This window comes from Ranitomeya imitator, chromosome 4, assembly GCF_032444005.1.
Source record: "Ranitomeya imitator isolate aRanImi1 chromosome 4, aRanImi1.pri, whole genome shotgun sequence".
In the NCBI taxonomy this organism is placed as follows: domain Eukaryota; kingdom Metazoa; phylum Chordata; class Amphibia; order Anura; family Dendrobatidae; genus Ranitomeya; species Ranitomeya imitator.
The window spans coordinates 360,929,407-360,948,855 of NC_091285.1; the positions used below are offsets into that span (position 1 = coordinate 360,929,407).

Below are 19,449 nucleotides of genomic sequence, written 5' to 3' on the forward strand. Positions count from 1 at the left end.
ATTGCGTTATGTGACCGCGATTAACGGACTACGTTACACCGCGGCATAACGCGGTGTAACGTAGTCCGTTAACGCCTCCATAGCCTGTAATGGCGAACTCATCGCTAGCGCATGCCCACATTGGGCGTGCGCTAGTGATGTGCCGTCACTTGAGTGATGGACCAAGCAACGTTCGCGGTCCGTTCCTCGCTAACGCAGATCGGGGATCTGCGCTAGCGGGATCGGCTAACGCAATCCCTTTTGGGACATTGTGTTAGCGCAGTCCGTAGCGCTATGAGCTAAACGGACTGCCCTAACGCAATGTGACCCTAGCCTAACACTTGTCATTTCGACCTCACATCTGTCATTTTCTGATCACTCCACTATTTTCCCTCACTCCTCTCATTTTGCACTCACACCTTTTCATTTACACCTCACACCCCTCATTTTCACCTCACACCTTTCATTTTCCCCTCAGTATATACATGTTTGTCATCTCCCTTATATATAATATACACCTGTATGTCATCTCCTGTGTATAGTATATACCTGTATGTCATCTCCCCTGTAAATAGTATATACCTGCTGTATGTCATCTCCTCCTGTATATTGTATATACCTGCTGTATGTCATCTTCTCCTGTATATAGTATATATCTGTATGTCATCTCTTTTGTATATACTATATACCTGTATGTCATCTCCTATATATAGTATATACCTGTATGTCATCTCCCCTGTATATAGTATATACCTGCTGTATGTCATCTCCTCTATATACCTATGTGTCATCTCCTCTTTTATATAGTATATACCTGTATGTCATCTCCTCCTGTATATAGTATATACGTGTGTCATCTCCTCCTGTATATAGTATATACCTGTAAGTCATCTCCTCCTGATATAGTATATACCTGTGTGTCATCTGCTCCTGTATATAGTATATACCTGTGTGTCATCTCCTCCTGTATATAGTATATATCTGTGTGTGTCATCTCCCCTGTATATAGTATGTGTGTCATCTCCTCCTGTATATAGTATATACCTGTATGTAATCTCCTCCTGTGTATAGTATATACCTGTGTCATCTCCCCTGTATATAGTAAATGTGTGTGTCATCTCCCCTGTATATAGTATATACCTGTGTGTCATCTCCTCCTGTATATAGTATATATCTGTGTGTCATCTCCTCCTGTATTAGACCGCGTTCACACGTTATTTGGTCAGTATTTTTACCTCAGTATTTGTAAGCTAAATTGGCAGCCTGATAAATCCCCAGCCAACAGGAAGCCCTCCCCCTGGCAGTATATATTAGTTCACACATACACATAAAAGACAGGTCATGTGACTGACAGCTGCCGTATTTCCTATATGGTTCAGTTGTTGCTCTTGTAGTTTGTCTGCTTATTAATCAGATTTTTATTTTTGAGGGATAATACCAGACTTGTGTGTGCTTTAGGGCGAGTTTCATGTGTCAAGTTGTGTGTTGAGTTGCGTCTGTCGACTTGCATGTAGCGACTTTTGTGAGATGAGTTTTGTGTGGTGACATACATGTAGCAACTTTTTGTGTCGAGTTGCATGTGACAGGTTAGTGTAGCATGTTGTGTGCAGCAAGTTTTGCGCATGGCGAGTTTTGCACATGGCGAGTTTTATGTTTGGTGCGTTTTGAGTATGTGCAAGTTTTGTGTGAGGCAACTTTTGCATGTGTTGCAACTTTCGTGCATGTGGCAATTTTTCCGCGTGTGGCGAGTTTTCCATGAGGTGAGTCTTGCACGTGTGGCAAGTTTTGCGTGAGCCTAGTTTTGCACGTGGTGTGTTTTGCGAGTGGCGAGTTTTGAGCGGCGACTTTTGTGTTTTGACTTTTATGTGGCGAGGTTGGTGTATGTGTGGTGAAATGTGTGCTGAGTGTGGTATATGTGTTCAAGCACGTGGTAGTGTGTGGCACATTTTGTGTGTGTGTGTTCATATCCCCGTGTGTGGTGAGTATGCCATGTCGGGGCCCCACCTTAGCAACTGTACGGTTTACACTCTTTGGCGCCATCGTCTCACTCTTTAAGTCCCCCTTGTTCACATCTGGCAGCTGTCAATTTGCCTCCAACACTTTTCCTGTCACTTTTTCCCCATTATGTAGATAGGGGCAAAATTGTTTGGTGAATTGGAAAGCGCAGGGTTAAAATTTCGCCTCACAACATAGCCTATGACGCTCTCGGGGTCCAGACGTGTGACTGTGCAAAATTTTGTGGCTGTAGCTGCGACGGTGCAGATGCCAATCCTGGACATACACACACACACACACACACACACACACACACACACACACACACACACACACACACACACACACACACACACACACACACACACACACATACATACATACATACATACACACACACATTCAGCTTTATATATTAGATATATTTAAGAGCACAGGGCACCAGTGGTGAATTTCCCAATCCTGGCAAATGCCAAGCGTCCTGCACGGTGTTGGGCTGTGAGCACAACCCCCATCTGTGGACGGTCGGGCACTCAGACCATCCTCAGAGTCGGTTTCCAACCGTTTGTGCAGACACATGCACATTTGTGGCCTGCTGGAGGTCATTTTGCAGGGCTCTGGCAGTGCTCCTCCCAGGGTCGGACTGGCCTGGCGGGGTAGTGGGTAAATGCCCGGTGGGCCCTGGGGTCGCGGGGGGCCCTTTAAAAATGCGGGCCCTTTAAAAGCACGTCCGAATTTTTTGCAGTGTCGTGCGCACGTACCATCTGACCACAGGGACGCTGGCTGGCTCCCTCAATGTCACCACACACAAGATAAGGACCTTGACTGACCTTCTGTGTGGGCGGTGACAAGCACCTCGCTCTGCTTTCCCGCTCTGTTTGTGATGGTGACTAATCAAGTTGTGACGCTGCGCTCTGCTCTCCCGGCTCCTGCCCCGTTGTGTGCTGCTGTTGTGAGTAGTAGTCGGTGACTGATTTACTTCACTCTGCTCTCCTGGGCCCCTGCTCCCGCTGTCCTGCCGCCGTGTGAGTGACTCTGTGAATGAGTCTGACACACAGTAGAACTGTCTAGGCACTCTCTCCTCTCCAGGCTCCTTCTGTCCTGCCTAGGCTGCCTTGTAGACTGTAGCGACGGCTGTGTGGTGAGCTGCTGAGCCTGACACCCTCTCTGAAAGTGTCGACTGCATCTCCCTTTCTAACCCTGCAGTGCTGCTTCTAAAGTGCAATACATTTTTTCAGGGTGAGTGCAGCCTACATCCCATCCTCCATGATCCCATCCCCCATGATCCATTCCCATCGCCCATGATCCCATCCCCAAGATAAATTCCCATCCCCCATGATAAATTCATTATATGGGGCAAATTTCTGTATGGGGCATCTTATGGGGCCATGTGCAGCATTATATGGGGCAAATATCTGTATGGGGCCATGTGCAGCATTATATGGGGCAAATATCTCTATGGGGCCATGTGCAGCATTATATGGGGAAAATATCTGTATGGGACCATGTGCAGCATTATATAGGGCAAATATCTTTATGGGGCCATACAGTATTATATGGGGCAAATATCTCTATCGAGCATCTTATAGGGCCATGTGCAGCATTGTAGGGGGCAAATATCCCTATGGATCATCTTATGGTGCCATAATCCGCATTTATGGAGCATTATAAGGGGCAAATGTGTCTATGGAGCATCTTATGGGGTCATAATCAACATTTGCACAGCATTATATGGGGCATATTTTAATATGGAGCATCTTATGGGGTCCATCATAAACTGGAGCATTATATGGGGCGTATTTTGTATGGAGCATCTTATGGGGCCATCATAATCTGTATGGAGCATTATATGGGGCTCCTGATTCAATATGGATATTCAAAAACACTTAGGGTATGTGCACACAATGCGGAAAATGCTGCGGATCCGCAGTGTTTCCGCAGCTGCGGGTCCGCAGCAGTTTCCCATGAGTTTACATTTCAATGTAGACCTATGGGAAACAATAAAATGCTGTGCACATGCTGCGGAAAAAAACGCGCGGAAACGCAGCGGTTTACATTACGCAGCATGTCACTTCTTTCTGTGGATTCCACAGCGGTTTTACTGCTGCTCCTATGGAAAACCACAGTTGTAAAACCACAGTGAAATCAGCAGAAAAAAACGCGGTAAATCCGCGATAAATCTGCAGCAAAAACGCAGCGTTTTTGCCCTGCAGATTTATCAAATCTGCTGCAGAAAAATCCGCAGTGGACCAGAATACGTGTGCACATACCTTTAATCTACTTATGTCTCAATTAATTTTACCTTTATTGGAATCTATTTTTATTTTTGAAATTTACCAGTAGCTGCTGCATTTTCCACCCAAGGCTTATACTTGAGTCAATAAGTTTTCTCAGTTTTTTTTGTGGCAAAATTAGGGGGGTCGGCTTATACTCGAGTATATACAGTATGTTTTACACCATTACATATTGACTCTTATAGGGTATTTCCCAAGACAATTGTAAAAGACCTTATATGTATGGGTGGATAGATGGTGACAGAGGTGGATTCATTTTATTAAAGTTTTTCACTTTAAAATGCTAGATAAATTTTGCTTCACTTTGAATATTGTTTACGTTGGCTTACGGACTTGGTAATTTACCTAGGACAAGGGATTTCTATGTGTGAGAAAAACTACTACTAATTTTAAATAGCAGATTCTGTTAACTACAATCAATAAATTACTTAACAAGAAACACTTTGATACAGTACAGTGCACAATACCGTTCTCTTTTGCACACTGTACAGCTTGCTAAAAGGCTATATATTACTATATATATATTTTTTAGGATTTTTGCGGTTTATATGCGTTTTTCTAGATCATACAGTACATGCTTACTTTACATCGTTCTGTGTGGTAAGATCACTTTCATCATATCTAAGCCTAACAGCCTCTGCAAGTCGGCGACTTGTTCTGTATACTTGATACTTACCTTTCACCATACTCTTTGAGTATATGATAGTGTGGCGCATGCATTTGCATCATTCTACACATCCATATGAAAGTGTCTGTATTGCGTTAGAACACTGTTTTCAGAAGTCAATAAGCAAAAGAGTCGAGCGCACTGCTAATAACAAATGCCAATAGATACAAAACTATGAGGGTGCGGAAGCAGCAATAAACATGAACTATGTAACAAAAAAGAAAAGCATTACTGCAAAAATACGCACTCCATCAAAGAATACAAACAAAATAAATAAGATAAATAGACTGATTTTATTAACAGATCAAAAAAACACACTACAAAATGATAAAAACACAATTAAAAACAAGTAGACAACATCACAACAACACAGGTGATAAAGACCATACCTAGATGTAATAAGGCGACTAAACACAGACCAATTGGCTCATGGGGTATATGCGCTAGTAATGCCTAGAAAAAATCAAAAAATCGTGCCATATAGGTCCCTAAAGAACCATTTAAAAAAATAGTGAAAATAAGGCACAAAGATTTAATCTATAACAATAAAAATAGGCAAGATATGAGCCAAAGAAAGGGCTGAGAAGCCACCAATATACAATATCACTAGATATTTAAAGCATAAATAGGAGGAAACCCCCCATAATAATACAACCTGGTGGTACGATGTCCCCACGCGTATCGCCTGGCAGACCAGGCTTCGTCAGGGAAGGTGCCAGTTGAGCTGTCTATCAGCCTTAAATACGATTAACAGATTAACCTAATCCAGTTCCTGTGTGGGCCGGCGGCATGAGGTAGGAGGACCATAAACAACTGGGAAACAAGTTGCAGGAGAGGTAAGGATAGAGCGCCAACACCCAACATCAGCAGGCGTGCAATTAGCAGGTAAACATAAGCACATAGGAAACAAGCCGCAGAAATGACTCACATAGAGCGCCACAGCGCATAACGTCAGCAAGCGTCCAAGAGATGGCAACCAAGGCGCAAAAGCGCCTGCGCCGATGACTAGCGAGCCGGAGAGAGCCGCGCGTGCGCAAAGAGCCCCAAAGGGATAACAGAGGAAAAATAACCAAGGCGCATGGCGCCTGCGCCGATGAGTAGCGACCCAGAATAGACCGCACATGCGCAAAGACCACAAATGAATAGCAGATATGGCAACATGCCATATACTAGAATAGGGACGTAAGGACTAATGCGTCCGTGGCAACGATGTATATATAATTGCCAGTATACAAAAAGGGGGCTCATAATAAAACCCACCCTCACAAAGAGGAGGGGAAAAAAAGGCATATGGGCTGCGAAACAATATATATATGTGGGCTGCAAAAAGATAAAATAAATAAAAAAAAATATATATATATTTTTTTGCAAAAAGATAAAATGCAAAAGGCATATGGGTTGCGAAACAATATATATATGTAGGCTGCAAAAAGATAAAATAAAAAAAATAAAAAAAAAAATATTTTTTTGCAAAAAGATAAAATAAAAAAAAAATAAAAAATAAAAATATTTTTTATTTTTTATTTTTTTTTATTTTATCTTTTTGCAGCCCATATATATATTGTTTCGCAGCCCATATGCCTTTGGATCCTGTTAAGGTCCAAGCTATTCATGACTGGATCCAACCCACATCTGTGAAGGGTCTTCAAAAATTTTTGGGTTTTGCTAATTTCTATCGCCGTTTCATTGCCAACTTTTCCAGTGTGGTTAAGCCCCTTACTGATTTGACGAAGAAAGGCGCTGATGTGACGAATTGGTCGTCTGAGGCTATTGAGGCCTTTCAGGAGCTTAAACGCCGATTTACTTCTGCCCCTGTGTTACGTCAACCGGATGTTTCTCTTCCTTTTTGGGTTGAGGTCGACGCTTCTGAGATTGGGGCAGGGGCCGTTTTGTCTCAGAGGGAGTCTGATGGTTCTTTGATGAAACCGTGTGCTTTTTTTTCCAGAAAGTTTTCGCCTGCGGAAAGCAATTATGATGTCGGCAATCGGGAGTTGTTGGCTATGAAGTGGGCGTTTGAGGAGTGGCGACATTGGCTTGAGGGAGCTAAACACCGTGTTGTGGTCCTGACCGATCATAAGAATCTGATTTACCTCGAGTCGGCCAAGCGGCTGAATCCTAGACAGGCTCGATGGTCCCTGTTTTTCTCCTGTTTTGATTTTGTGGTCTCGTATCTTCCGGGATCTAAGAATGTTAAGGCTGATGCCCTCTCTAGGAGTTTTTCGCCTGATTCTCCTGGAGCCGGTTGGCATTCTTAAGGAGGGGGTGATTCTTTCTGCTATCTCCCCTGATTTGCGGCGGGTGCTTCAGGAATTTCAGGCTGATAGGCCTGACCGCTGTCCAGTGGGGAAGCTGTTTGTTCCTGATAGATGGACAAGTAAGGTAATTTCTGAGGTTCATTGTTCAGTGTTGGCTGGGCATCCTGGCATTTTTGGTACCAGAGATTTGGTTGCTAGGTCCTTTTGGTGTCCTTCCTTGTCGCGCGATGTGCATGCTTTTGTGCAGTCCTGTGGGACTTGCGCCCGGGCCAAGCCTTGCTGTTCCCGCGCTAGTGGGTTGCTTTTGCCTTTGCCGGTCCCTGAGAGGCCCTGGACGCATATTTCCATAGATTTTATTTCGGATCTTCCTGTTTCCCAGAAGATGTCTGTTATCTGGGTTGTTTGTGACCGGTTCTCTAAAATGGTGCATCTGGTACCTTTGCCTAAGTTGCCTTCCTCCTCAGATCTGGTTCCATTATTTTTTTCAGCATGTGGTTCGTTTGCATGGCATTCCGGAGAATATTGTTTCTGACAGAGGTTCTCAGTTTGTCTCTAGATTTTGGTGGGCCTTTTGTGCTAGTATGGGCATTGATTTGTCTTTTTCTTCGACGTTTCATCCTCAGGCTAATGGCCAAACTGAGTGAACTAATCAGACCTTGGAGACCTATTTGAGATGCTTTGTGTCTGCTGATCAGGATGATTGCATGTCTTTCTTGCCGTTGGCCGAGTTTGCCCTTAATAATCGGGCTAGTTCGGCTACTTTGGTTTCACCTTTCTTTTGTAATTTTGGTTTTCATCCTCGTTTTTCTTCTGGGCAGGTTGAGATTGTCCTGGTGTTGATTCTGTGGTGGACAGGCTGCAGCAGATTTGGACTCATGTGGTGGACAATTTGACGTTGTCTCAGGAAAGGGCTCAACGTTTTGCTAACCGCCGTCGGTGTTTTGGTCCCCGGCTTCGTGTGGGGGATTTGGTTTGGTTGTCTTCTCGTCATGTTCCTATGAAGGTTTCTTCTCCTAAGTTTAAGCCTCGGTTTATTGGTCCTTATAAAATTTCTGAAATTATTAATCCGGTGTCTTTTCGTTTGGCTCTTCCTGCCTCTTTTGCCATTCATAATGTTTTCCATAGATCTTTGTTGAGATATGTGGTGCCCGTTGTTCCCTCTGTTGACCCTCCTGCCCCGGTGTTGGTTGAGGGAGAGTTGGAATATGAGGTTGATAAGATTTTGGATTCTCGTTTTTCGAGGCGGAGGCTTCAGTATCTTGTCAAGTGGAAGGGTTATGGCCAGGAGGATAATTCTTGGGTTGTTGCCTCCGATGTCCATGCCACCGATTTGGTTCGTGCTTTTCACTTGGCTCGTCCTGATCGACCTGGGGGCTCTGGTGAGGGTTCGGTGACCCCTCCTCAAGGGGGGGTACTGTTGTGAATTCCGCTCTTGGGCGCCCTCCGGTGGTTGTAAGTGGCACTTTTGTGAGTTCTGCTCTTGGGCTCCCTCTTGTGGTTTCTAGTGGTATGGCTGCTCCTTGGAGTTAGCTGTCATCAGCTGCCTCCACTTATCTTCTCTTCTGCTCAGCTATTTAGGCCTGGCTCTTTCTTCAGCCAGTGCCACTTGTAAATGGTTCCTGGTTGGATTCACATCTCTTTGGAGTTCCCTGTTATCCTGACCAGTTCAGCTAAGTTTTTGCTTGCCCTTTTCTGTCCATAGATTGTGGACTTAAACATTCTGTGCTTTCTATGTTTGTCCAGCTTATCAGTGTGAATTAATTCTGTCTTGCTGGAAGCTCTGGGAGGCAGATTTCCCCTCCACACCTTTAGTCAGGTGTGGAGATTTTTTGTAAACTCTGCATGGATTTTTGTAGTGTTTTATACTGACCGCACAGTATTCCATCCTGTCCTATCTATTTAGTTAGACTGGCCTCCTGTGCTCATCCTGGTTTCATTCTGTGTATGTCTTTTCCCTCTCCACTCACAGTCATTATTTGTGGGGGGTTAATCTATCCTTTGGGGATTTTCTCTGAGGCAAGATAGCTTTCCTGCTTCTATCTTTAGGGGTAGTTAGCTCTTAGGCTGTGACGAGATGCCTAGGGAGAGTTAGGAGCTTTCCACGGCTACTTCTAGTGTTGTGTTGAGCTTAGGGACTGCAGTCAGTACAGTTACCACTTCCTTCAGAGCTCGTTCCATGTTGCTCCTAGACCACCGTATCATAACAGTGTATATATTCTGGTAGTTCAGCTCACTCAGCAGTACACGGAAGTAGAAAACACGAACACTGTCTCTTTAAGTCTTCTCTTGGTTTATCAGACAGATGGCATAAACCAACATGAAAGGAAAGAATAAACACAGCCCTTCACAAAACAGGAAATTAAAAAAAACATGCTGCAACGCCGTCCATACATTTTTAGGGAGGTTCCCGATCTGGAGCAACACAGGTTCAGTCTTTCCTCCTCAGGACACAAACCACTGTAGATCCTCTCTCCAGCCCTACTGAACCCCAGACTGCTTCTTTAGGCCAGCTATTTAAGCCCCAGGCCACACCCTGGGGTGGAGATCAGGTGGACAAACTCCCACCCACTCTATGGTCATCCACGAAAAATCTCAGCCCTTTATTTAAATTGGCTGTTAACTCCTTGCAACACTTAGTGTGCTGAAGGAAATACTTTGGGGTATTTAGATCACTGAAGCCATTAAGCGCAATGAGACATATCTCTCCTCCAGCAATTTTTCCAGTGTCTTTCACATATCCCCCTTCCTCTGCCCAAAGCTGGGGGTTATGGCACCTTCACTCGCTAATCAAGTGACTTTGGATAGGACATTTGTTCCCATGCAGCTTTCCTGGCCTGTGTTCTGCATGAAAATTAAAGTCCTGAAGTGCTAAAATCCATCTTGTCACCAGGGCATTCTTACACTTACTTTCCCTCATTCATATCAGGGGTGCATGATCAGAGACTAGCCTGAACCTCCTGCCTGCCTAACTGGTAATATCTCAGGGTGTCGATTGGCCACTTAATGGCCAAGCAGTTTTTCTACGATGGCATAGTTCTTTTCATAACCTAGGACAACACAGCTCCCACTCCGACATCAGAGGCATCCGTCTGGAGCACGAACTCCTTAGTGAAACCCGGTGCAACACAGTCCATACTGTTGCAGGTAGCTTCCCGCTCAGGAGCAACACAGGTTCAGTCTTTCCTTCTCAGGACACAAACCACTAAAGATTCTCTCCAGCCCTACTGGACCCCAGACTGCCTCTTGAGGCCAGCCCTTTATTTATATTGGCTGTTAACTCCTTGCAGCACTTAGTGTGCTGAAGGAAAGACATCTGGGTTTTTAGATCATTGAAGCCATTAAGTGCAGTGAATATCTCCCTTCCAGCACTTTACCAGTGACTTTGTCACAAATGATATCCACACCAGCTCTAGAGTCTTCTATGTGATGTGTATACACTAATTTCAGTGTCCTATGTGATGTATGTACATACACCAGTCCCAGCATCTCTTATGTGATATAAAAACTTGATTGAGGAGTACAGTTTCTTGACAGACCTAAACATCAACTGGGACAGATCTTGTGTCTTCCCTGTAGACTTCAAAGCTACCTCCAGACAATCCTGCCTCCAACCTTTAAAATAGATCAACCAGTTCACTATCTAGGGGTTCAAGTTTCTCTAAATTTAGGAGACCTGTTTGCTTAAGATACCCGCCTTTATTCTTGTTTAAACAAACCAAGATAAGGGGATATGAGACATTAACTCTGTCTGTCATAGCTCACAACAGTTTGCTTAAAATGATGATTATACCAAAATGATTATAAATTTTTTACACTTCCCAATATACATAAACTTGAGTAAATTCAGTAAGCTTAACTCCATCTTTTCCTGTATTTGGAAGGGTCGGAGTGCTAGTATCTGTCATCGGGTCCTACAATATCCCTGAACAAGGTGGGGTGTGACTTTACTGGACCCAAAACTATTATTGGACAGCACAGCTTTCTACTACTGTATATGTAGTTGGAATGGGGAGAGCTTTTTGAGAGCCCTTGTGGCTATTGTCTGACCTTATGACTTAGAGATTACACGCCGATTGATTATATTATTTTGCTTCTCCATAATGGTTCTTCAAATGCATAACAGACTCCTGCTGTTCAGGTAGGCTATATTGGTTTGGGCCATGATCTGGAAACATTTCTTGATGCATCCTTATGACAATCATATTCCCCCCTCTGGCATAATGGTATTCTTATTGAATAATTTAATTAGGAGTGGAGGCCTTTATGATAGAGGGCAAGCCTGATCTTAGTCGTGTTCATGTGTCCAGTGCCTTAAAAGCCATTCCCAGCTCTAAGGGAGGAGCTAAACCTCCCAAATAATTAACTCAGCAGCTCATTCACCAATGGTTTTCAGTCGGGACTGTCGCATTTTGGCACTGTCCAGGTTGAAAACTATTTAGCCCCCAGACATGGATTACAGCGTGGAACACAACGACGGACAGGTATGGTATATTGTTGTTTTTTTATTTTTATTAAAGGAAATCAAGAGCTTCGAGGAGTTGGGTGTTGGAGTAAATATGGTTTAATTTAGAATATTAAAGGAGTCTGTGCAATTTTTACAAATAAAGGCCGGCGTCACACTCAGCGTATAAAAATACGGTCCGTAATTTACGGCCATAATACGCAGAAAAGTCCCCAAAATAGTGGTCCGTATCTCCTCCGTAGGCAGGGTGTGTCAGCGTATTTTGCGCATGGCATCTTCCATATGCTATCCGTATGGCATCCGTACTGCGAGATTTTCTCGCAGGCTTGCAAAACCGACATACGGACATACAATGGATCCATGTGCTCAAAAAAATCATAAAAACATATATATATATATATATATATATATATATATATATATATATATATATATATATATATATATATATATATATATATACTAGCTGAAGAGCCCGGCGTTGCCTAGGCATAGTAAATTTCTGTGGTTAGTTATAGCACCTCACTTCTCTTATTTTCCCATCAGGCCTTTCATTTTCCCAATCACATCTTTCATTTTCTCCCTCACATCTCTCATTTTCTCCCTCACACCTCTCATTTTCTCCCTCACTCCTCTCATTCCCCCCTAACACTTGTCATTTCGACCTCACATCTGTCATTTTCCGATCACTCCACTATTTTCCCTCACTCTCATTTTGCACTCACACCTTTTCATTTTCACCTCACACCTCTCATTTTCACCTCAGTATATACATGTTTGCCATCTCCCTTATATATAGTATACACCTGTATGTCATCTCCTGTATATAGTATATACCTGTATGTCATCTCCTTCTATATATAGTATATACCTGTATGTCATCTCCTCCTGTATATAGTATATACCTGTGTGTCATCTCCCCTGTATATAGTATATATTCTGTGTGTCATCTTCTATATATAGCATATACCTGTATGTCATCCTCTAGCATATACCTGTAGGTCATCTGCTCCTGTATATAGTATATACCTGTGTCATCTCCTCCTGTATATAATATATACCTGTATGTCATCTCCTCCTGTATATAGTATGTACCTGTATGTCATCTCCTCCTCTATATAGTATATACCTGTGTGTCATCTCCTCCTCTATATAGTATATAGCTGTGTGTCATCTCTCCTGTATATAGTATATATCTGTGTGTCATCTCCCCTGTATATACGTGTCATCTCCCCTGTGTATAGTATATATGTGTCATCTCCCCTGATTATAGTGTATATACCTGTGTGTCATCTCCCCTGTATATAGTATATACCTGTGTCATCTCCACTGTATATAGTATATATCTGTATGTCATCTCCTCCTGTATTAGACCTCGTTCACACGTTATTTGCTCAGTATTTTTACCTCAGTATTTGTAAGCTAAATTGGCAGCCTGATAAATCCCCAGCCAACAGGAAGCCCTCCCCCCTGGCAGTATATATTAGCTCACACATGCACATAATAGACAGGTCATGAGACTGACAGCTGCCGTATTTCCTATATGGTACATTTGTTGCTCTTGTAGTTTGTCTGCTTATTAATCAGATTTTTATTTTTGAAGGATAATACCAGACTTGTGTGTGTTTTAGGGCGAGTTTCGTTTGTCAAGTTGTGTGTGTTGAGTTGCGTGTGGCGACATGCATGTAGCGACTTTTGTGAGATGAGTTTTGTGTGGCAACATGCGTGTAGCAACTTTTTGTGTGTCGAGTTGCATGTGACAGTTTAGTGTAGCAAGTTGTGTGCATCAAGTTTTGCGCGTGGCGAGTTTTATGTGTGGTGCCTTTTGAGTATGTGCAAGTTTTGTGTGAGGCAACTTTTGCATGTGTTGCAACTTTTGTGCATGTGGCAATTTTTCTGCGTGTGCAAGTTTTGCGTGTGGCGAGTTTTCCATGAGGTGAGTTTTGCACTTGTGGCGAGTTTTGCGTGAGCCTAGTATTTGCATGTGGCGAGTTATGAGTGGCGACTTCTGTGTTTCGACTTTTATGTGGCGAGGTTGGTGTATGTGTGCTGAGGGTAATATGTGTTCAAGCACGTGGTAGTGTGTGGCGCCTTTTGTGTGTGTGTTCATATCCTCGTGTGTGGTGAGTATCCCATGTCTGGGACCCACCTTAGCATCTGTATGGTATATACTCTTTGGTGCCATCGCTCTCACTCTTTAAGTCCCCCTTGTTCAGATCTGGCAGCTGTCAATTTGCCTCCAACACTTTTCCTTTCACTTTTCCCCATTATGTAGATAGGGGCACAATTGTTTGGTGAATTGGAAAGCGCGGGGTTAAAATTTCACCTCACAACATAGCCTATGCTCACAACATAGCCTATGACGCTCTTGGGGTCCAGACGTGTGACTGTGCAAAATTTTGTGGCTGTAGCTGCGACGCCTCCAACACTTTTCCTTTCACTTTTTTCCCCATTATGTAGATAGGGGCAAAATTGTTTGGTGAATTGGAACGTGCGAGGTTAAAATTTCGCCTCACAACATAGCCTATGACGCTCTCGGGGTCCAGACGTGTGACTGTGCAAAATTTTGTGGCTGTAGCTGCGACGGTACAGATGCCAATCCCGGACACACACACACACACACACACACACACATTCAGCTTTATATATTATATATATATATATATATATATATATATATATATATACATATATATATATATATATATATATATATATATATATATATATATATATATATATATATATATATAAATATATAATGTCATTGAGACACATATATGTATTGTAGCGTGGCTAAAGGATGTCTAATCGATGGGAGATATGTGTCTTATAGATGGCTTGCTGCTGTGATGTAACCATAGCTACCTATATGTGTTTCAGGACCTGTGGTGATGTCACAACCACATGTCTGGTCATGTGATGGGTTCTGGGTGTGGTTAGACATATAAAAGAAAGCCTAATGCTTAACACAGATAGATATGTGAGGAGGTGAAACCCTCCTGTGTGTGTCAAGGCTCCAGGACTGAGCCGGAAGGACTGGACATTTGTTTTTCTTTTCCTGAGCCAAAGGCTATTTGTTTTCTGTTATTTCGCCACGTGGTTTATGATGCAATAAACCCTATGAACTTTTTCAAGAAACGTGCCTCCTGAGTCTCAGACGTCGCACCCGAGTGAGTGAAATCCCTACAATTTTGCGGTAGACGTGCGGGCAGCGTTCCCAGCGGAGACAAAGAGTCTGTTATTGGATGTCCTGGGTCCAGTCTGTGGTAAGCCAGCAAGCTTTGCCGGAGAAAATGGAGGACCTGCTGAAACACTTGCTCCAGTCGCAGCAAGAGAGCAACAGGCTGTTGATGCAGCAGATTCAACAGAACCAGCAGCAGATACAACAGAGCCAGCAGGAGCAACGGCAGCAGATACAACAGAGCCAGCAGGAGCAACGGCAGCAGATGCAGCTTCTGGCAACCGCCATCCAGGGCAAGACGAGCGCCCCAACCCCATGTCTGGCTGATGACACCCACGTTCGGAAGACGGTAAGACGCGCGTTGCAAAAAATGACTCCCGGGGATGATGTTGAGGCCTTCCTGACGGTGTTTGAGAGGGTCGCTGAGCGGGAAAAACTTCCGCCAGAGCAGTGGGCAGAGGTACTGGCGCCATACCTGACGGGAGAACCCCAGAAGGCGTACTATGATTTGACCTTGCAGGATGCCAAGGAGTATCACAAATTGAAAGCCGAGATTCTCGCACGTTTGGGGGTGACACTGACTGTCAGGGCAAAGCGAGTTCACTGCTGGGCCTATCACCGGGACAAACCACCTCGTTCCCAAATGTTTGATCTGTTGCACCTGGTCCAGAAATGGCTGCAGCCAGAGTCATCTACACCTGCACAGATGGTAGAACGGGTGATGATGGATCGGTTTGTCCATTCCCTCCCAAGGCCTATACAGTCTTGGGTTGCCCAGGGTGATCCCCAGAATGCCGACGAGCTGATCGGACTGGTTGAGAGATACCAAGGGTTGGAAGGCTCCTTCGGGAGGCAGCCCATGCCGTACTGGGGGTCCCAGAAGGGAGCTGAGTCCCAAAAAGGGGTGGTGCGTCCAAGGTCACAAAGGGCGGGGGAGGTGGTGCCCAAGGTCCCTACGGGTGATATTATTTGTTGGAGGTGCCACGGGCCGGGACATATAGCTGCCCGTTGTTCCCAGACCACTGAGCAGATGGACTGCAGCATGGGACGCCGTTGTTCATACTATGCGTATCCAGCCTGTAGTGTGAACTCTCCATCCAACGAGGGACCTCAAGCGTGTCCCGTAAAGGTGAACGGTCGAGCAGTAATGGCACTGTTAGACTCGGGGAGCCTAGTGACCCTGGTGAGGGCCACTTTTCCTCTCCACCTGCTCCCAGGAAAGAAGGTCGGAGTGCGATGCATACATGGTGATGCAAAGGACTACCCTATGGCCAGGGTGGACATTGAAACTGCATGTGGCACTGAGTCCCACATAGTCGGCGTCGTTCAGGACTTGTTGCACCCTATAATTATTGGCCGGGATTTCTGTTTGTTTTGGGATTTGTGGGGGAAAGGTTCTGGGCTGCCTAGCAAGAGTAGGGAACCAATGAACCCTGGAAAGGTGTCGCCACACCCAGAGTCAGACAGGTTTCCTTTTTGTGTCCTGGTTGGAGATGAGGAGGAAGTGTCCCCTGCTTCTGACATTCTGGAGTTAGAGGTATCCGGTGAAAATTTTGGGACTGCCCAACATAGGCACCCCACTCTGAGGGAAGCCTTTAATAATGTCAGTTATTGACGGGGTGGTACAGGAGCCGGGGGCAGACACAAGATTTCCCCATTTTCTGATGAGTGGGGAGTTGTTGTACAGAGTCACGAAAATAAGAGAGGAGTTGGTAGAGCAGTTGGTAGTGCCAGGTCCGTATAGACGGAAGGTGTTGGACATGGCCCATTCACACATCTTGGGTGGACACCTATGGGTGGAAAAAACGCAGGAACGGGTTGTGCAGAGGTTCTATTGGCCTGGGTGTCACCGGGAAATAGTGAACTATTGCAGGTCCTGCCCTACATGTCAGCTAACTGCTCCCACTCCTCATTTCCGGAACCCCCTTGTGCCACTGCCCATTATTGAGGTACCGTTCGAGAGAATTGCCATGGACTTGGTCGGTCCCTTAGTTAAATCAGCTCGGGGCCATCATTATATATTAGTCATCCTGGACTATGCCACACGCTATCCTGAGGCAATTCCCTTGAGAAATTCTTCCTCAAAGAGCATAGCCCGCGAGTTGGTCCATGTCTTTTCCCGGACAGGTCTGCCGAAGGAGATCCTGACTGACCAGGGTACACCTTTCTTGAGCAAGGTGATGAGGGAGTTATGCAAAGCCCTGAAAATCTCCCAGTTGAGGACCTCTGTGTACCATCCCCAGTCAGATGGCCTTGTTGAGCGATTTAACAAGACTCTGAAGAGCATGCTGAGAAAAGCTATTGAGAAAGACGGTAGAGACTGGGATTGTCTCTTACCCTATCTGATGTTTTCCATTCGTGAAGTTCCACAGGCCTCCACAGGGTTCTCACCATTTGAGCTTCTATATGGCCGACATCCGCGAGGACTCCTGGATATAGCCAAGGAAACCTGGGAAGCCGAAGTCACGCCCCACAGAAGCGTCATTGAGCATGTGGCCCTGATGCAGCAGAGGATTGCAAAGGTGATGCCTATCGTGAAAGAGCACCTCCTCCAGGCACAAGAAGCTCAGGCCAGGGTCTACAACCGGTCTGCAAGAGTGAGGCAGTTCAATCCGGGAGACCGAGTTCTTGTGTTGGTTCCGACGGTGGAAAGTAAGTTCTTGGCCAAATGGCAAGGGCCATATGAGGTCATCGAGAAACTTGGTGAAGTAAACTATAAAATTCACCAACCAGGAAGACAGAAACCATTCCAAGTATACCATGTCAACCTTATCAAGCCGTGGCAAGATAGAGAGCCGACAGTAACTCCATCGTTGTTAAGCAACCCAGAAGATGAGGTTGGAGCGGTTACTATAGCGGAGACGCTATCGGAGTCCCAGAAACAGCAATGCCGGGAGTTACTCCAGAAAAACAGGGACCTGTTTTCCGAGTTGCCTGGGTACACGAAGGTCATAGAGCATGAGGTCCTGACAGAGCCCCATGTGCGCGTGAACGTGAAGCCCTATAGAATTCCTGAGGCCCGTCGAGAAATAGTCTCCAAGGAAGTGGAGCGTATGTTGAAGCTTGGAGTCATTGAGGAATCCAAGAGCGGTTGGTCGAGCCCAATTGTCCTGGTCCCAAAACCTGATGGGGAGTGGAGATTTTGCAACGACTATCGGAAGTTGAATGAGGTCTCCAAGTTCGACGCATATCCCATGCCCCGTGTTGATGAGCTCATCGAAAGGCTTGGGCCCGCCAGGTACATAACCACCTTGGATTTGACGAAGGGGTATTGGCAGATCCCCATGGCACAGGAAACCAAGGAGAAGACGGCGTTTTCTACACCAGATGGATGCTTCCAGTATGTCCGGATGCCATTTGGCCTACAGGGAGCTCCGGCCACTTTCCAAAGGGCTATGGATAGAGTCCTTGCACCCCACAAGGCATACGCTGCTGCGTACCTAGATGATATCGTCATCTTTATCCCGGACTGGGAGAGTCATCTGGAGAAAGTCCAAGCGGTGTTTGATGCTATAAGAGAGGCCGGATTTACAATAAACCCGAAGAAGTGTGCATTGGGTAAAGAAGAAGCTAAGTACGTTGGATACATAGTGGGTCATGGAGAAATAAAACCCCAAATCAGTAAAGTGGAGGCAATTCAAACATGGCCAAAACCAGTTTCCAAGAAGCAAGTTAAAGCCTTCCTGGGAATCATGGGATATTACAGGAGGTTCATCCCAAACTTCGCCACAATGGCGGCGCCTCTGACTGACCTGCTAAAAGGGACAAAATCAGTAATGGTTAAGTGGTCCGAAGAAACAGATTCAGCCTTCCAAGAAATGAAAGAGGCTTTATGTAAGCAACCCGTTCTGATGGCCCCAAACTTCAAGAAAGAGTTTATTCTTCAGACAGATGCCTCAGATGTTGGGGTGGGAGCAGTCCTTTCCCAAGAACTACATGGAGAGGAGCATCCTGTTCTCTATCTGAGTAGGAAGCTGTCCTCGTCTGAAAAGAACTACTCAGTCGTTGAAAAGGAGTGCTTGGCCATAAAATGGGCAGTCGACACATTACGGTACTATTTGCTGGGACGTAAATTTAGACTGATATCCGACCATGCCCCACTTAGGTGGATGAGGGAAACGAAGGCTAGAAATGCTAGGGTCACCCGTTGGTTCTTAGCCCTGCAGGACTTCTGTTTCCATGTGGAACATAGGGCCGGAAAGCTGCACGGTAATGCTGATGCCCTGTCAAGAATCCCTTGTCTAGTGGGGGAAAGTGCCAAGCCCCACGGCTTTAGGCAGAGGGGGGAGGTATGTAGCGTGGCTAAAGGATGTCTAATCGATGGGAGATATGTGTCTTATAGATGGCTTGCTGCTGTGATGTAACCATAGCTACCTATGTGTTTCAGGACCTGTGGTGATGTCACAACCACATGTCTGGTCATGTGATGGGTTCTGGGTGTGGTTAGACATATAAAAGAAAGCCTAATGCTTAACACAGATAGATATGTGAGGAGGTGAAACCCTCCTGTGTGTGTCAAGGCTCCAGGACTGAGCCGGAAGGACTGGACATTTGTTTTTCTTTTCCTGAGCCAAAGGCTATTTGTTTTCTGTTATTTCACCACGTGGTTTATG

At 45.1% G+C, this 19,449-nt stretch overlaps 1 protein-coding gene across 4 annotated transcripts in view; it reads left to right on the forward strand.

Annotated features, from left to right (window-relative positions):
* RELN (reelin) overlaps positions 1–19,449 on the forward strand; it is a 1,116,896-nt gene that overhangs the window by 161,176 nt on the left and 936,271 nt on the right. The gene's annotated exons all lie outside the window — the stretch shown is intronic.